At 43.5% G+C, this 19059-nt stretch overlaps 1 long non-coding RNA gene across 4 annotated transcripts in view; it reads left to right on the top strand.

Annotated features, from left to right (window-relative positions):
- LOC146559066 (uncharacterized) overlaps positions 1-19059 on the top strand; it is a 113865-nt gene that overhangs the window by 20362 nt on the left and 74444 nt on the right. For all 4 annotated transcript variants that reach the window (XR_014888260.1, XR_014888261.1, XR_014888265.1 and 1 more), the window contains exon 2: positions 14849-14895. This is a non-coding gene — a long non-coding RNA (uncharacterized LOC146559066). The remainder of the gene's footprint in view (positions 1-14848; positions 14896-19059) is intronic.

The following is a 19059-nucleotide window of genomic DNA, read 5'->3' as shown; positions in this document are numbered from 1 at the left end:
AGACTGTTAATGAACATATCAAGCACCTCGTTTGGAGCCAGATAAATACACTGAAATTAAATGAAAACATGTATTCTTATGTCAGCTCACAATAATACAGAGAAACATGTTTTAGCAGTCGCACTGCCTGGATCAGTGTTTTTCTCAGTGTTGTGTGTATATCAGATATTTAATGTAAGGACATATGCAGGTGCATTTCTTTTGTATGAAAATACAAATTTCACATTTCGTGTCATTACTTTGCAGATTGAAGAGTTTTAAATGGTTTAATAAGGCTGTCATCACATATGTTTTAACTGCGTTTAGACTGCGTGTTGGGTTTGGTCTCAGCTGACTGAGATATTTTGTTAATTGTCTCTGAGCTTTCGTTCCTTCGTTACCTTTTCTATGTACCGAGTAGATATGTACGGGGCTGAGCCAGGCTTTCTGTAGAGCGGCACAGTTGGATAATATATTTAGTAGTTTCAGCAAACCTTAGTTGCACTAAAGTAAAATCATCTGAATTTTATCCTTTAAAAAGGCTTGATGTCTTACTAGCTCTTAACTTTTTTTTGAGTAAAATGAGTTTTGATCACATGGTGACTAAACACTGTAAATGAAAGTATAATATCTATATTTAAGCCACGACCTCAGTCTGGTCAGGATGTGTTTGAGTAATAACAGATCGTATCAGTGGACTAATCTGTGCACTAACCAAAACTAAGTAAGTAAAAGTAAGTAATCTAATAAGTAATCTGTTGACACCGCTTTCATCTGTTGGGTGTAAATATAGTTTGAGAACATCCCAATTAGTGCTTGGATAACAAAAATACATTTGACGTGCACAGTGCAACGTGTGAAAGAAAACAATGACTGCAATCATCAGTAAGACTCGGCACAGCATGTCCCACTCTGCATCAAGAACTCAGTGACCTTCCTGCTGTGTTTAGAGCCACAAGAAATCTGAAACTGAAGGTGCTCGGAGCTTAACACAGAGTGGTTAAATGTTGATGACCTCAAAGTAATGATCCGTCAGTAAATACATTGTCACACGTTGTCTTCAAAGGTTCTGAAAGGCTTACATTTATCTCACTAAATATGTGCACCATCAGTCATTGTGATGGTGAAGTTTTAGTGCAGATCCATGTCAGTCAAATCAATCAATCAATTTGATATCCTCAAATAAAACTGTGAAATTACTTTATTTTGTTGTGTTTTTGGCAAATATGTAACTTTAAGTATAAATGCCAAGAGGAGGCCAGAGAGTTAGTGACCAAAGTTGCACAAAAGTACGGTAAATAATTGTGTCAGTTCTCTTTCATTATTGACACAATATGGATATTTCATTGGAAATGCATGCTCACTGTGAGAATCCTAGACAGAACAACTCTTATAGTTAAACTTTTTAACTGAAAAACTTTCTGGATTTTCCATTTTAATAGTAGTCTTGATGGTCTTTTTGTATCTCTTCACTCAAATGGGGATTTGAATTGATTTCAGTTGACACCATCCTCCAGTATCTGTCATTGTTGTCAAGAGTTACTGGATATCTGCTTAATAGCATTTAACGGACCTGCTTATATCCTTTATATATATTGTTCTTTTATGCTTTTATATGCATTTCTTTTGCTTCTGTGTTTTCAATGCCATTTAACACGTTGGTACTTTGCCATAGCCTTCATCCTCCCTGTTACTTCGTCTTACCCTCTTGTATGTTAAGCACTTTGGTACACCACTGGTTTTTAAATGTGCTATATAAATAAAGTTTGTTGTTGTTGTTGCTGTGCTTTCTTTCCAGGTCAAACTGGCACAAATTACAAAAGACTCACTTTTGTCCTCAGAAATACTTTTGGAGTTATTTATTCACTTGTGCTTTGAGTCCGAAAGGTGGTTGGTGCCTGTTGTGGTGTAATCCCTGAACCACATGGTGGACACCAGAGGTAAAGGGAACCATTAGGCTGAAGAAGGAGTCCTATAGGGCTTGGTTAGTCTGTGGGACTTCGGAGAAAGCTGATAGGTACTGACAGGCCAAGCAAAACGCACCTCGGGCAGTGGCTGAAGCAGAAAACTCAGGTGTGGGGCTGCCTCGAAAGATTCTAGCAAACCGTCAGACGACTCAGGAAGGAAAGCTGTGCTTTACCTGTAATGTGCAGAAATGAGCTTCCTCTGAAGGGTGGCTGGCCTCTCCCTTAGAGATAGGGTGAGGAGTTCGGCCATCCAGGAGGGGCTCAGAGTAGAGCCACTGCTGCTCCACATCGAAAGGAGCCAGTTGAGGTGGTTCGGGCATCTGACAAGGATGCCCCCTGGGCGCCTCCTGGGTGAGGTGTTCCAGGCATGTCCCACCAGGAGGAGGCCCCGGGGCAGACCCAGGACACGCTGGAGAAATTGTATCTCTCGGCTGGCTGGGAATGCCTTAGTGTTCCCCCTGACAAGCTGGAGGAGGTGGCCTGGGAGAGGGAGGTCTGGGCTTCTCTGCTTAGGCTTCTGCTCCTGTGACCCGGCCCCGGATAAGCAGAAGAAAATCGATTGATGGACGGATGGCACTTTAAGTGGAAGGCTGCAGAATAGGGAGGTTGTATAGGAGTGAGGCAACTTTTGATGATGTAACAGGTAAAGCAGACAGAGGAGTACAGAGACAAGCGACTAAACAACATCACCTGATTCCCCTCTGTCCTTTTAATGCCATTACCAGCAAGGACTCAAGTGGACCTCACTGGACAGCACAGGCGGAAGCAGGAGTGTGTGTGTGTGAGGGGGGGTATGAAAAATTCATAATAATTTCACATTTCATCAAAAAAGATTATTTGAGGATTAGTGCGTAACAACAACAAAAAGGGAAAATGCAAAGCACATAGACAGAGGGCGAGTGTGCCAGACAAAAGGTGAGCACGATCGTTCCCTTTCCATCCATTTATCCCTCCCTTTCTCACCCTCCACCCCTCTGCCGACCCCTCTGTCTGCTCTGTCATTCTCTCTGTCCCCTCTCTGCTCTTGCCTTTGTCTGCCTCTGGCCAGAGTCTGGCGAACTCAGACAAAAGAATGCCGCCTGTCATGGAGAAAGAGCAAAGGTCTTGGCTCTCGGGAGGTGGTGGAGGGGTAGCCGGGTGTCAGGGTTGGAAAGGCATTGTCAAAGCTGTGGCTATTGTTGTTTTCTGGGCTTGCTCCCTACCTCGCCCGTCTCCTCTGTCTCCGATTTCCTTTAATGTCCATGTGGGTTTTTCTGTTTTTTTTAACGCTGTAAGAGCGAGGGATGGAGACTGTAGGGAAAAATGGGGAAATGCGACAGATGTCACACTTGAAGCTGTTCGCCCATTTACCGCTGTGGCTCAAGGCTCAGCGGCGTGCTCGTGGTTCTTGCCACACAGCGGGCTCGGGTGCCTCCGGCAGGGTTCAGATTTTGGAGCAGTAAGTCTGACGAACTGCTAATTTCGGATCATCTACTTCTCTCCTTTAATGTTCACATGACCCTCTCTGTAATTAACAATCCCCGTATTATCTCTTTCCGGAATATCAAGAATATAAATCTTGATATCCTTTCCTCTGCTTTTTCTAGCTGCTTGTCTTCTAACAACTTAGCTATTCAAGAGGACCTGGTACTTTTTTATAATCATAGCCTTAGTAGTATTTTAAATTCCCTGGCTCCACAAAAAACCAGAACTGTACTTTTTTCTCGCTCTGCACCCTGGTACACCCCTGAACTCCGGCTACTGAAAGCTAAAGGCCGACAGCTTGAACGCCTCTATAAGAAAACTGGCCTTACTATTCATAAGGATATGTTTAATAACCACGTTCTGTTTTACCAGGAATGTATTAGTCAAACCAAATCTGCTTATTACTCTGCTATTGTCTGCTCAAGTGAGAACTCTACCAAGACCCTTTTCTCACTATTCAACTCTTTTAACAGGCCACCTGATTCTCTGCCTGCTCATCTCTATTCATCTAACTTCTGTGATGCTCTAATGCTATTCTTTATTGATAAAATTCATAAAATACACTTAGACCTGGACCCTAATGCTCAATGTAGCTTCTCTGTCCTAACTTCTCCCCCTTCTCACTTCCTCTCTGTTTTTCAACTTCCATCCTTAGCTGATATTGCTGATCTCATCCATAAATCAAAGCCTTCTACCTGCCAGCTCGATCCTATCCCCACTGTCCTCGTCAAAGCCTGCTTACTCCCTCTCCTTCCCCTCATATCTGCTATTATTCACTCTTCACTCACCACTGGAACTGTTCCTGCTTCCTTCAAAGTTGCTGCTATTACCCCAATTCTGAAAAAAACTGGTCTAGATCCCAACAACTTTAATAATTTTCGTCCTATCTCCAATCTACCATTTCTCTCAAAAATCCTTGAAAAAATAGTTGCTTCACAAGTCCATCTTCACCTAACTGATAATAACCTTTATGAACAGTTCCAGTCTGGCTTTCGTCCTCTACATAGCACTGAAACTGCTCTTATAAAAATAACAAACGACCTTCTTATAGCAGCTGATTCTGGTCTCCTCTCCATCCTTATCCTTCTTGATCTGAGTGCAGCTTTTGACACCATCTCTCATCCCATTCTCCTTAGCAGATTAGCTTCTATTGGTCTCTCTCACACTCCACTAGCCTGGTTTAAATCATACCTATCTGACCGCACTCAGTTCATTCAATTAAAATCCTTCACTTCTCAGCTTTCTCCTTTATCCACTGGGGTGCCCCAGGGATCTGTCCTCGGGCCCCTTCTTTTCATCATCTACCTTCTTCCACTCGGACATATTTTTCGTAAATATAATATTCAGTTCCACTGCTACGCCGATGACACCCAGCTCTATCTCTCTACCAAACCTGACTCTACTCTTCCTCCACCCTCCCTCATCCTCTGTCTAGCTGAACTTAATTCTTGGTTCTCCTCCAACTTTCTTAAACTCAACAGCAATAAATCGGAACTTCTTCTGGTTGGCACTAAACGACTGCTATCCAGAATTAACAATTTCTCTCTCACCATCAATAACTCGCTGGTCCCTATCTCTCCGTCTGTGAAAAGCTTGGGTGTCATTCTCGATAGCACATTATCCTTTAACTCACATATCAATAATATTACACGTGCAGCATATTTCCAACTCCGTAACATTAATCGCCTCCGCCCCTTCCTCACACCTCACGCCACTGCCATTCTCATCCATAATCTTGTTATCTCTAGAATTGACTACTGCAACTCATTATTATTTGGCCTCACACAAAAATCTATCAACAAGCTCCAACGTGTCCAGAACTCTGCTGCCCGTATTATTACTAGGACTTCTTCTACCCACCACATCTCCCCAATCCTGAAGCAACTTCACTGGCTCCCGGTCAAATTTCGCATCCATTTTAAAATAATTCTGTATACATTCAAGGCTATTCACTCTCTCTCTCCACCGTACCTCTCTGACTTATTACAGATGAAGCTCCCATCCCGCTGCCTCAGATCTTCATCTTCTCTTTCTCTCTCTGTTCCCTCTGCTCGTCTGATCACAATGGGAGGGAGGGCCTTTAGCTGCTCTGCCCCTCGACTTTGGAATTCCCTACCCCCGGACCTCAGAAATATTAGCTCATTCTCTCTTTTTAAGTCCACCCTCAAAACTCATCTGTTTAAAATTGCCTATTCTTAAATTTCTGTATGTTTTAACTTTTATCTTCTATTTTTACCATTGTGTATATTTCCAGTTTTTATCTGTTGTACAGTGTCCTTGGGTGCTTTGAAAGGCGCTATTTAAATAAAATGTATTATTATTATTATTATTATTATTATCATTAGGTGATTCATTTTCTTTGCGGAGTGAGCTGCTGTGGAAAGATGAGCATCCAGTGGAGGATGAAGTTTGCTTCTTTGCTCTTGAGTGATGTCACCACAAAAAGTAATTAAAGTAACTAAGTAAGGCATGTACATGAGTATTAAGATACTTGTACTTTACTATACAGTACAGTTCAAAAGAAATGCTTTTTAAAAAAGATGCTGTTTGGCCTGTAACTTCCTAAAATGAGCACCATGTAAACTGAATTTTACGATGTGAAGTCTTAACCCGAACCCTGAGGCATCACATCACCTGAGCTGTGATGGTTGTTGTCCCAAGCCTTGGCATTCAGTGAGGTGTGACTTCTGTTATTCTCCAAAACATAAAGTTAGGATCAGGTTAGATTTGATAGATTAAGGTTAGATTTAATCATGGTGACTTTAAAGACAGTATGACGTTAACTCTTTGGAAGGAGCTGATTAGTACTGTTCTCTCACGTAACTCCACATGCTTGAGAAACGTCTTTGCTGTGGTTATTGATGGGGTGATTTTTAGAGGGCAAACAGAATAATGTTGGTTCTGTGAATAAGAGAAACTCATTTGCTTGTTTGCGTTCTGGCGCCCTGGTAGTGGATAGAACAAAGATCTTCATATTTTTAATAATGAGATGTAATATGCATGTAAAAGTGAAGAGGATATAAATCTACGGTAGATGAAAGTCCTGTTCTTTTCCTTTCTGAATGCAGCTTGGAGATCCCCGTGCTTTGACAAGGTTACAGTAACACGACTTCCCGTTGTCAGTCTGTATTTGCGCAACGGTCTTTCGATTTGAAAGGTTTTAGGAAGTGCTGGTCAAGTCTTAGTCAGTCTGTTGCCAAATGACAGTCGGCTCTCAAAGGTAAAAAGTTCAACACTGTGACTTGACTGAAGAGCACAAAGTGGAGCTGACACCTGATGTCAAACTGAAGCTGTTCTGCCCTCTGTGGGAATCATAAGTGGGGGATTGAAGCCGATGCCCCTGCCATCGGGCAAGATTTTAATCTCCTTCAATATTTTGCCATTCCTAACCTTTAGCCTAGTCCTTCTGGGTATTTTGCCGCTCTGCGACCAAGTGTTGCTACGCAGCAGTCTGGGGACACATTGATTATTCAGTCTGAAAGCCGGGGCAGCCAGTTGTCTCTGGCTCTGCTTTGATTCGCTGAAATGCCATTCTGACGGATGCCGGGGGTGATACTTCCCACAGTAAACACTAAATATTTACCAAGTCAAAAACAGTCAGCGCCTAAATGTGAATCCTAACACTTATATGGTCTGGACAGTAACTGGCACATATTGCTGCACACACACAAAGTGAGACTTGCATGCATGAGTTTGAAAGGATGTTTGCTTTTGTTGTATACGCCTTGAATAGGCGTTAAGTGCTAACTTGAAATGAATTAGTTAGGTGTGCATCCTTCAGCGATTCCTTAAAGTGTCTGAGAGCAGAGCGAGCGCTGCGTACTGTCACCGGCTCCACTGCAGTTTCTCTGTTGTGCCAGCAGATGGAGAAAGGCAACGTGTTTATAGGATAATGAGAGTGAAAGGCAGCCACATGGTGAGGGATGATTGCAGGGCTGAGTCTCTGTGGTCCGATACCCAGGTTGTCGCTTTGATTGACAGGCAACACTGTTCTTGATGCTTTTCTTTTTTATGGAGGTTCTTTACTAATTCTTTCACTAAAGAAAAGCAGAATATGAACATGTTATTGGCTTTTCTTGCTACCAGTGAAACGAGTATCAAAAATGTTGTTAAATGTTATGGTTGTGTTTTTTTTAAAGTAAAGAAGTGGCTGTCTGTGTATTCAAACACATTTCCTTGAATTTAAATGGGGATGCACAGCTGATCAAAATATAAAACAGTAAAATAGTCCAGTTCAAAGGGTTCTTCACGATGCGCTGAAAGCCTCACCTACACACACACACTCTGTTAAACGAGGGTCTCTGGGAGATGATTTCCTTCCCTGTGTGTCGTCCCCCTCGCGCCCCTCCCCAGCCCCCTGCCGCCTCCCCCTCCCTCCTCTGTAAACACAGTGTTCCAGAGGAATGTTGGACTCCCTGACCTCCACTGCAGTTCACTCGGTTCAGCCTGGCCGCGCTGTGCTCCGGCATCGGCAGCGGCAGCCCCCCTACCCTACCTCCCCACACCTTCCCGCTTCCCCCTCCAGAGCCCCTTCCCTCCGTTTTTTTCTTTTTCTTTCCCCCCGCCATGCCTCGCTCCTTCTCCTGTGCCTCTCCTGCTCTTTATCTTCCTCCTCCTCTTTTCTTACCCCATTTTTCTTTTGGTTGTCCTTGTCCCTCACTCCTGCCCCGCCCCCCTCTCTTTTCCCCTCATTCTCTCCTTTCTCCTTACTTCCTCCCTTTACCTTGCAGTCTTTTCGCTTTGTAGGGATGGATGGTTTCTCTTTATGTGCTTCACTTCACTGATTCGACTAGAAACTAAAGGGGGGTTACAAGTGCATCTGGCCACTAGCTGATTGGATTACTGAGGTGACAAGGTGGCCAGAGCAGACGTGGTGTTTGCAGTTTTGACCCGACTGTGGCTTTTTCACCATGCAGAGGTTCACAGGGTTTAATTGCTGGAGCATAGAGCAGATCATAAATACATCCAGGCGGTCACTGGAGGTCGGGCTGAATGCAAACGTCTGGGGGAATCAGAGACTGTTTGTGTATTTGTAATAGATGCTGCTTGTGCTGCAGGTGCTACACAGGAACAGCTGTGTCCCCGCCGGCTGCCAGCTAACCTGATCAACAGGATCAGCAGCCAGCCAACAGAAAATCCTGAATATAGATGGATCAGAGGAGGGAACGTGTGTGTGTTTCAGGGTGCTCTTTCAGGTCATAGGAGGCCATTCTTAACATGCAAACCAAATTCCCCCTTTTAAAAAAAACCTTCGGTGCAAACTGCAGATGCTGTACTTTTGAACAGAATAATTTGATAGATCATGCAGTAAGGTGCACTGCAGTGTGAGTGTCAGTGCTAGAAGAAGCAGGGATGTCCTTTCCTGGGCAGGCTGAACTTCAGAGGTATCATAACATGTTCTTAAAGAGCGCTAACTACTCTTCACTAGGTGTGCAGCTGTATCTGTCACTGTTGATCAAATCTATCATAAGTAATGCAAAAAACTGTAACTTGATTCATGAACTGTACGGTGAGGAGATCCTGTGGTGGTTTGGGGCCAGTTGTTCCTGCAAAGCAAGGGTGGGGAACTCTGGTGTCCTGCATGTTTTAGGGTCAACACACCTGAGTCAAATGGTTGGTTCATTACCTGGCCTCTGGAGAACTTGAAGCCATTTAAATCAGCTGTGTTGGATCAAGGACACCTGGATCTAAAACCTGTAGGACACCGCCCTCGAGGCCTGGAGTAATCCAATCAATACAAAGTTCTGAGTGATCACTTTCATGCTACGGTGAGACTTTTCTATCCTGATGGGAGAGATCTCTTCCAGGCAGGAGTGCAGCCAGGGGGGTGTTTTCAAATTACTTCTTGTTGTGTTTCAGCATCATTGCAGAAGAAGAATAAATAAAAAGCAAGACACCGTTTTCTTTGCCAGCCTGTTGGTGCCACCACTAGGATGGCGATGCTCCCATCCAGAGGAAAAAGGAGTCCCTGAGGATGACAGTGATGTGAATCAGTTTGTATGGAATTGGTCGCACTCCCCACTACCATCATTTAAACATTTAATAAGAGAATCTTTAGTATGAGTGATAATTCCCTTTGTTTTTAATTAGTGGCTCGTCTGTATACAATGCATGATTATAATTTGCGATGTGCTAGATCCTGTCAGCATTTAATAAAAGATATTCTGATGTCATACGGCTCTGTCTTTAAATCAAGCAGTGATGTGACAGAATGTGGTATCACGGCATCATGAAATGGGAAAACCTAACTGAAGGTATCTGGAGCTAATTGTGGCAAAGATGCAGGACTGGAGATTATTTCTGTCTGAACCATCCAGTCTCTCAAATATGATCAAATTCAGAGCACAGCGTGTTTGGGAGATTTAACCAGGAGTCGAGCGTATTACAGTTGCTCTCCAAGAACAGGAAGTGGAAATTCAGGTCAGTGATTGATGTGTTACTGTCAGTTGTGGTCTGTCATAAATACAGCGCTAGCTGTGCAGGACACATGTGACATTTGCAGCATTGCAAACACATGCCACCGAAAAGAAAAGAAAGAAAACGGCAGAGCTAGATGATGAGAGCTCACAGCCATCATGTGATAAACAGCCCGACTGACGAGTATGCAGAGACATCTCGTCATCTGTGGCTTATATGGGTTCAAGTACTGTTTACAAAAGCCACAAATGCTGTTGTGCAGAAAATAAAAAGAACTCACTTTGGCCAAAAGTCATTAACACAGATTTCACGCTCTGCGCTCCAACACTAGGAAACACAGGTGTTTAGGTTGTCCGCTCCTTTATGTCTGCTTCTAACAAGGAAACAAAATCGTGTTCTTCTCATCATCATCTTCAGCCGCATCGTCAGCCTGGCTCAGTCGTCTCTCGTGGTCCTCCCTTCCATTAACATTAACCTTCACTGGCGTTTTTCCCGTCTCTTCCTTCCTGCCTTCTCCTCAGCGATTTGCTTTTATTTGCTTGCATAAATCCCAGCCGCTGTGCAACCAGCCAGTGTCTCTCCATATGTAATTATGGGATCTTTTTCACTCAGATTGTGAGTGTTGCCCGCCTGTTTGCACCGTGGCTGCGAGCACGGCAGTGATCATCAGTTACCTGGGCGGTGTAATTGTTGCACGCAGATAATGAAAACGATGCTGGTGGAGGAACATGTGGCCGTTATGCTCATTATGCAGACGGGGAAGAGGAACTTGGCTGACCTCTGCTGGGCTCTGACAGGCACTGTTGCAGATGTTGATCGGCGTTAATGACTTGATGCGGGATGTATATGTATTCTCAAAGCTTCCTCTGGCTTCAGTTACCCACAGAGAGGCTTTGGAGATGATTTAGAGGTGCGTCCTGTTATCCAGCAAAGAGCATCTACAGATGTAGATGGCAGTATTACTGCCATCTAGTACATCTGTATACACTGGACTACATGTAAGAACATGTAGTCCAGTGTATAATTGATGGGCGTAGGTTTTATTTGTGCATTCTTGCATTCAGGTGAATTTTTATGCATCAGTTTGTGGTGGACATGTGTTGTAGCCCAGAAAACACTGGGCTATAATGTGATCAGGTGTTCTGCATTACTTTTAAATCATCATGTTTACCTTTTCTCATTTAATGTTACTCTTGCTGACTCACAGGTGGACACAGTTTACACAGTTTGCTGGGTTCAAGAGGTGAGACTGAGTTACGCACTGACTGATAACAGGCTCAGACGTGCATGTTTCACCTGTTTGTGCCAATGGCACACATTCGTTTAGCTTCATTTATCAACCCCGGAATTGATTTCTGTTCGCTAATGTTCAAAACGTGTCACACAGACGGTGTAATTCATCATGTGCTTGTCCTGTTTTACTGACAACTGAGTGAAAACCAGAAGATCTGCAACATTTCCCCGAGATTAGCGAGCAACGGAGCAGCAACACCTGTGAATTAGAAGTCAGCGGCTCCCCGTCCATTCTTTGAGAAAAAAAATGTTTGACATCGACCCTCCTCCTCATTGGGTATCCAGTGAAATCTGCATCTGTGATGTAAATGCAGTTATTTTGACCCTAAATATCTTCATTTTAATTGGAAGGTATAAAGGGCAAAACAATGGTGGTGAGAGCAGGAACCCCTAATAATGAAAAATACATTTTCTAATTTGAATTAAACATGTGGAACCGCTTCACCAACCGCAGGCCGGCATAAGAAAGGGAGCAGAATTCGATCTGAGGGACTTTACTGGGAAGGAGAAGACTGATGGCGGGAGCATGAGCGAGCGAGGGAGTGAGACAGAGAGAGAGAAGCAGATGGCTGGAAATATAGCCTGTTAAATTATTCATCTAGGCTGGAGTCTGGAGATAGAGAGATGGATCGGAGCTGGCATGGACACTTTTATTAGGATTCCGAGAGCTGTGAGGAGAGAGTGCTTCAAAATGCTGTGATTGCCTTTTGAGACTATATGAAAAGTAATTGCGTCAGGTCTGGGAACAGCTTTTATGGCAGAGCAATTCAACCTAAAGTCTCAAATTAAAAAAGCAAAATAAGGACAGATATACACAGAGAACCTGCAAAGCATAAAAATGAGTTTCTTTAGACAAGAAAACATCTTTCGCTTTACTTTTTGGAGCCATCATTGTCTCTCGACAAGGAGATCTGGGCATGCTCAGATATTTCAGCTGCAGCGATTCATTTTCAGTTCATGCAGAGGGTAACGCGCAAAAACAGTTGCAAGTTTCCTAATCCCATATTCTGACACTCGTGACTGTGTGTGAGGTGACTGGGGTCACTGCGTGTGGACTGAAAAAGCTGCCCTCAGTTTGGGTTTCAGAGTAAGTTGCTTCAGCCGCAGCCAGGACGAATAAAAATGAAACATGGCTGCAGGGGCAACCGACCCGCTTCGTAAAAGAAGATTTGCGGTGGGCATATGTTGCGAGCGTCTGCAACAGGAAGCCTGCAGAGGAGCGGATGAAGCTGACTATAATTCACAGGAATGTCTAGTAGACTAATATTTTTCCAATCCTAACCCTGAGTTTAGTGGTTTAGCTCAAATATTTGCATTAAAAAATCCTTTATTTGCCTTTTAGATGGGTCCTCTTTGCTTTCCCCTCCCCTCCATCCTTTCCTCCGCTGCACATGTTGAGACAGTAAATATGAGGGTTTTTTCCATCATGTGCATCATATATGACTCTCCCAGATTCAGAGAACACACACACACGCGTGCACACACTGATGCACACATGCTCCTGAGCGGAGGGCTCTGGGGAAATAGAGCAGAGAGGAAGCTACGTGCCTTCGCCAAGCAAGGGCTGTCTGGTGTCATGGCAACGGGGCTGCAGATTACCCCACCCTCCATCATTCAGGGAAAGGAGAGGAGACACACTCATGCACACATATATAGGTGTGTGGAGACACAGCATTCACAAAAGGGGTTTAAAATGATCTGATATTCACAAATAATCAGCTTAAGTGTGAATTAGTAATGGCAGTAGCATCTCAGCTACATGAGGAGAGGGAGAGGCGAGGGAGGGAGGGAAGCGCAAAAGGCGAGCGATGATGAGAGCGGCGCAGGGAGCGCTGGAGATGTGCAGAGGGGCCATAAACATATAGTAGCACTAAATACGTCTGGGGGATATACTGTTATTAAAAGCGGTAAGGTTATCCAGAGAGCAGCTTTACCATGGGGTTGGACGTTTTGCTACGTGCTGCTCGAGTCCTGCTAAAATGAATTTAGCGGGAGATATTATCCTCCCTGTGTGTGAGTGCTGGAGCCTGAGAGCAGAGGCAGTGATGCATGGACGAGCTGACAGCAAGAGAGGAGATAATATTAGAGCCCGCATGAGGGTATAAAAGGGTAGCTGGAGCTTTTTGTAGCAAAAAAAATGCAAGAAAGACGGGGCGTGGAGGAGATAAATGACACCAGCCTGGAGAGAGAGAGAGGATGAGACAGCTAGAAGGGAGGGAGGTGAGGTCGTTTGAGGATATCTCCTCTGAAATTGACTGCGGCACAGCCATCGTCCACAGTTACATCACAGCTGAGCTCAAACTCGGGATGAACCTCTCCCTCCTGCTCACTCGCCTCTTTGTCCCCGCCAACCTTTAAATGCTTCAAAGCCGTACGGAAACGAAGCAGCACAGACTGAGCACGTGCAACGAGACGCGTCGCACTTTTAATGGGGTTCGCCGGGACGGGATGCGACCAGGGAACCGAAGCCGGCGTCATTTTCTCGTGAGCCTTCTCAGCGCCGCCAGGTGTCTTTAATGGGCCTCGTTAAAGCTCCCTTACACACTGTAAACAAGGCGCCAAACTCGTTTTAAAAGGCTTTGTCCTCCACAGAGGAGCGGCCTGTCATTAGAAATCAGGTAGCGTCACAGCCGAATGATCACATACACACAATCTACCTTCCTCTTACAGATACATCCTTTCAGCGTCAGCAGGCCCCTGACTCTCCACAGACCTTTATCTTTGCAGTGACGCTTTACAGTTGCTTTGCAGTATAATGTAAAACTGCTGCTTCACATTCACGATGGAATCCCCGGGAAATCGGAGAATCTGCAAAGTCCAAATTAAAAACCAGTTTTTTCGTCCCAGATTTAATATCTGCACATCAAACTGCATGTGATCATTTTGATGTAGGGCTACGTAACGCGGCTAAAAGCCATTACCATGACTTGAAACTATAACTGCTAGAAGGAATATTGGATTGCATGATTCACACGTGTGATAAAGCATAGACTGGTCAGATTTGGACTCTCCGTGAAAGGGTGCCTTTAAAAACAAGTCCATTAATAAATAAAAGTCATTATTACGTTGAACAAATCAAATCAAGTTTCTGTCTCCTTCTGTTTAACCTGAATGAAGACCATCACTCGTATTCCTGACCACAAAGCCCATCAGACGTTTATGGGCTCATTTCCTACCATGATGAATCCAGTCTCTAGAGGTCACAGTTTGTACCTGGAGATTTTTCCCCACATGGACATCGCTGTTACAACCATAAACATTTTAGCAGCTCTCGGTAAATTCAGCTTTTACGTTTTCCTGGTTTTGTTCTCCCTAAGTATCTTTGCGGTTCTCACCAGCTCTCCAGCCTAAAAAATTACACAGCTTAAAAACTGCAGAAACATGCCAGCTGTACTAAATATAATACTAAATAAAACCTCTGTGTACAAGTAAATGCTCTTTTTTTATTTGTCAGAAGCTTTGATAGACTTCAAAAACAAACAAAAAAAGGATTTTCTGACTTTAACTATTAAAGAAGCTTCATGCACTGTTTAAACTTTCAATTGTTTTAAACGTTGGTTTTGTTGGTGCGTTGGCTTGTTGGGGGTAACACTAATTTTAACTAAGTTTACTTGTCCAGGCAGCTCAGATCAACCATTCCTAGTTGGATTTCCCTTTGTCTCAGACTCTCCAGCTGTGGTGGCAGAGAAGCCTTTTAATATTAACTTGTCTCATCTCTCCATCCTTAGGACACAAGCAGAGCCCTGGATCCACAGGTGACTCCTGGCAGTAATGGGTAAGTGATGATTTGACAGTCATCAGTAGTACTAGTAGAGATTTGTCACTGTGAACACTGCTGTTGTTAGCTAGTGCTACCAGCTAACACAGATGTCTGTCTGCTTTCTGAGAAGCTCTCGTGTGCACATTCTGCTCTGTAATAAAAAAGTTACAAAGTTACAGTTTCTTCAAACTTTAAATGGTAACAAAATAAGTTAATGGCTGTGATCCGTTGCTGTCAGTCGTGTCTGGAAAGTAAAAGCAAATCGTAATCCTTGAAGGTCCACCTGAGATCACAGATTTACTTCTATGTTGTTTCCTTGCTGAACTTTACTGATTTCCTCTTCGCGTGTGATGGTAAAACAGTGAAGTGCTCACACTTACAGTAAACCAGGTGTTTTAACTTGTTAGCGTGCTCGTTCTCTTGGTTTGGTTGCACCTGTTTTTCTTTTTGGCCAAATGAATTAACCTGCACTCACCTGTGAAATGAGCTGTCGTGTACAATAACAGTGTGTGCACTAACCGAGCGTTGGAAAGCAACACCATAATTTGTAACTTTAATGAGGCTTCAATATACCTGTTGAACAGGGTTGAATAGTGAGTAAAAAACTGCAGGTACTCACTGACTGGTAATACGTCGCTGCAGCTTATTTTATTTGTCTTGCTAGTGACACATAAATGCAGCATGGAACTGCCCACCTCCAGCTACAGCAGACTCCTAATTATTCTAATGAGTGAAAAAACACTTATGTGGGTGTGCAGCCCCTTTAGGATCAGCAGTGTTTTCACTGCAAAGATTTTAACCTGTCGCAGCAGGAAAAGCACGGGTGGTTTTGTTAAAGTGGTTCACTTACACTACGTGCCATGAGCCTGATGCACAAACACCAAGACCCTGAAACTACTTCACTAAACACTGGTATATTGGACATCATCACATTTCTGTTTTGGAGCCGGAAGTGATCGTATTTGGAAAAGATGCTGGTGTTCTTAGTTATGAGCTAAAAAGTTGAGTTAGCAAGCTCTGTCCTTAGACTGACTCACTGCATTTGTGCTAAATAACATACTCGTACACATGCTGTCACCTACCCTAGAAGGTTGTTACATAGACCACATCCCTTCCAGCAGCACATATACAGTCAAAGAGTCCAGTTGAGATGAGCAGTGATGTTTAGCAGACACTGATTGGTTCCATCTGTGGGTTTTTTTTTTAGCAGAGCTGAAAACCAACAGATATTTAATATCACTATGAGCTTTTCTAGGATCTTCCACTGTGAACGGCAACACTCTGTAGGAGCGTTCTTTAAGTTACAGGTGAGTAAACGCTGGCCACACGTCTGGTCTCTGCAGGGCCTGACTCACCATGACAGTTGGCGGCTGAACATAACTCTGCTTTTTGCCAATAAAAACCAAAAAATCCCAACAAATCACACCCATATAACAACATGCAGAAATTACACTGCCAACTTAAGCCACGTGAAAAATAACACTGACATGGCTCTTTGACTGTACGGAGACCAGGAGGCATAAATGCTTTTCATTCAGACACGCTGCTGTGGGCTTCAAGTGACTGTTTCTGTATCATCAACAACTGCATTTTTTTGGCACTTCCACGCTGATTCTACTTTTGGTTGGAATCTCAAGCATGATAATTCTATACAGGGATTTATCTGAACTCATGCCCTCGAAGCAGATCGATCTCTACGACTGTGCAAAAGCTGTCATCAGTTTGGATTATCGTCTATGGTGCATTATCATTGCGGAGTCATGGAGGAGCCCTGCAACAGATGGTATGGCCCCCACAGAGCCCTGTCCTCAACATCGTGATGGTGGTCTGGGGTCGGGATGCCATACCGTTCATCGCTGCATATCAGATAAACTATTAATTGCATTTTTAGAGCATCCTCTCCATCTGCAGTCATAGAATAGTACAACAGTAAAACACTCGGACTGACTGATTTGATTTGAAACTCAAATAAAGTGTTGGCACTAAAAAGCTGGCTGCTGACATGTAGAAAAGTTTAATTTACATGTTCACAAGCGTCTAAAATAGACTTTTTCTTGCAGTTTTATCTTAAAACAGTAGCATGTAAACGTCCCATTGTGGATCAGTGGTATCTACAGGTTAGCAGTTGAACCAGAACAGCAGTTTGTACAGTCTTATTTGCATTGTGCACTTTATGCCCGTCAGCGCTGGGCTGGGCATTAACTGGCTACTCCGGCCATTTTGAGCAGCAGTGAAATTGAAGAGATTCCTGCGTCCTCTCTCTCACTTTCTGTGTTTGTCCCCGTGTGATGCAGCTGTTGTTGTTCTGTGGTCATCACCCTATAAATACAGCAGCTGACTGATGGAGCCTGCAGCAGCTGTCTGCTGCCCCATGACACATACTGTACACACAGATTCAAATGTTCACAAACACATGCAGCGTTTGTTGTTTGCAGCGTTTGGAGGACTTCTGAGTTACTGCAACACATTTCACCTGATGTTTTGGTCACAATAATCTTAATTTACAGCATGATGGGATGAAATCCATCACGTCAGTTTCCAGCTTAACAAAGAACTTTTTTGACTCTTGAAAAATCAGGTCCTTGAGTTGGAAATTTCACAACTTTTGCTTAATGAAATTTGTGACACGTGCTGGCGAAAGCAGCAGATCTGTTGAATCAGAGAAAATAAATTGTCAACAGGAGGGAGGGACAGTGAACCGCAGCTATTCCCTGCTCTGTCTGCCCCACACGACAGCAGAGAGTGGCAGTGAAACAATGATGCTGAGGATCCCAGATTTATCCTCTCTATTCAGCGCTACAGCAGCTGCACAGACATAAGGAGAGGAATCATTACAATGAGCCGAGGCCTGTTAATAGGCCCGCGACATGGGGGGCCAGACAGCTCTGCAGAGGCCCCATGAGAAGGGAGGTCAGGGGTCAAGAACGAGGGCAAGGTGTGGGAGGAGTGTTTGAGACAGGAGGAGCAGGATGGGGAGGGAGAGGGGGAGGACTAATGTCAATTAAACTCTGTGTCATATATTTTTCTCCCCCCGTTACTGCTGTTTTTCACAGTAATGGATTTTTTTTCCTGGTTTGTGCTTTGATGTCACTGTAACCAGGCTGTAACTGTAACCATGACAGCAACGCTGGTACTGCATCTAAGAACTGCTGTCTGAGCAGCTTTTACAAAATGTAGCCTCCCAAATAACCCTGTTAATTTCTGTGTTGACACGTCTCCCAAACAGACTTGCTGTAACATCATGTTGTGTGGGATGCATGGTAAAGATGGGGAAAGGTGAGCATGTCAACACGATGCTTACGCAGATAGAGGTGGAGGATTTGTAGTGAACGTACGATGGATGTGTGCAGTTAGTTGACTACACGATGAGGCATTGCTGCTTTTGCTAACAGGTTCAATACTGTAACACAACACATTTCTTTCTGTCTGCAAATTCCTACTACACAGCAACACAGGTACGTCCATCGTACGGCCCTGGTGGTTCTTATCTAACATACAGTATCATCATATTGACTAGAAATGGGCTAAAATGTCATTTTTGAATACCATAATTTCATGACAGTTACATTCAATTCATAGCCACAAAACTTGAATATTTTTATTATATATTACGACGCCTTAATGTCGCCTGGCAACCACCTAATAATAGACTAAAATGACATTTATATAGTAGAGCCGGACCTAAGCATCGGCGATGACCCACAAAAATGGGCTGATCCTGATTTACCTGTTAATGACCTTTGACTTAAGTTTGCCAACAGCACAAACACTCTAAACACACTCAGCTACTAATAGCTTTATTAATGTTATAGAGCCATTTAACTCTTCTGAGATGTTGTTGAGGAAAGTGTATATTTGTAATATTTGTATAAGGTGTAAACGGAGCTTGATTGCAGCCATTTAAAGCAGTGTGCTTCTGCAATACTGAGAAAAAAAAAGAAAAACAAACAAAACACCTGGATCACCACGATCACCAAAGAGCAACATAATAAAAACAACACCATCACAATAAACTAGCTAACAATAGATAACAGTAGATACTTTTTTAATTTCACCTGTTGAGAAAGAAAAAATAAAACAAGCTGAAGAAAACGAGAGCAATACAATAAACAACATCACAATGATATATGGGAATATGACAGTAAATACTAAATGTTAAACATTATTGTGCAGCACATA

The sequence above is a fragment of the Mchenga conophoros genome, linkage group LG14 (assembly GCF_057382185.1).
Source record: "Mchenga conophoros isolate Kocher_MC1m ecotype Shallow Benthic linkage group LG14, M_conophoros_male_GT1.1, whole genome shotgun sequence".
NCBI lineage: Eukaryota > Metazoa > Chordata > Actinopteri > Cichliformes > Cichlidae > Mchenga > Mchenga conophoros.
Note: the sequence above shows the minus strand (reverse complement) of the source record. Positions and strands in the feature narration are given on the sequence as shown.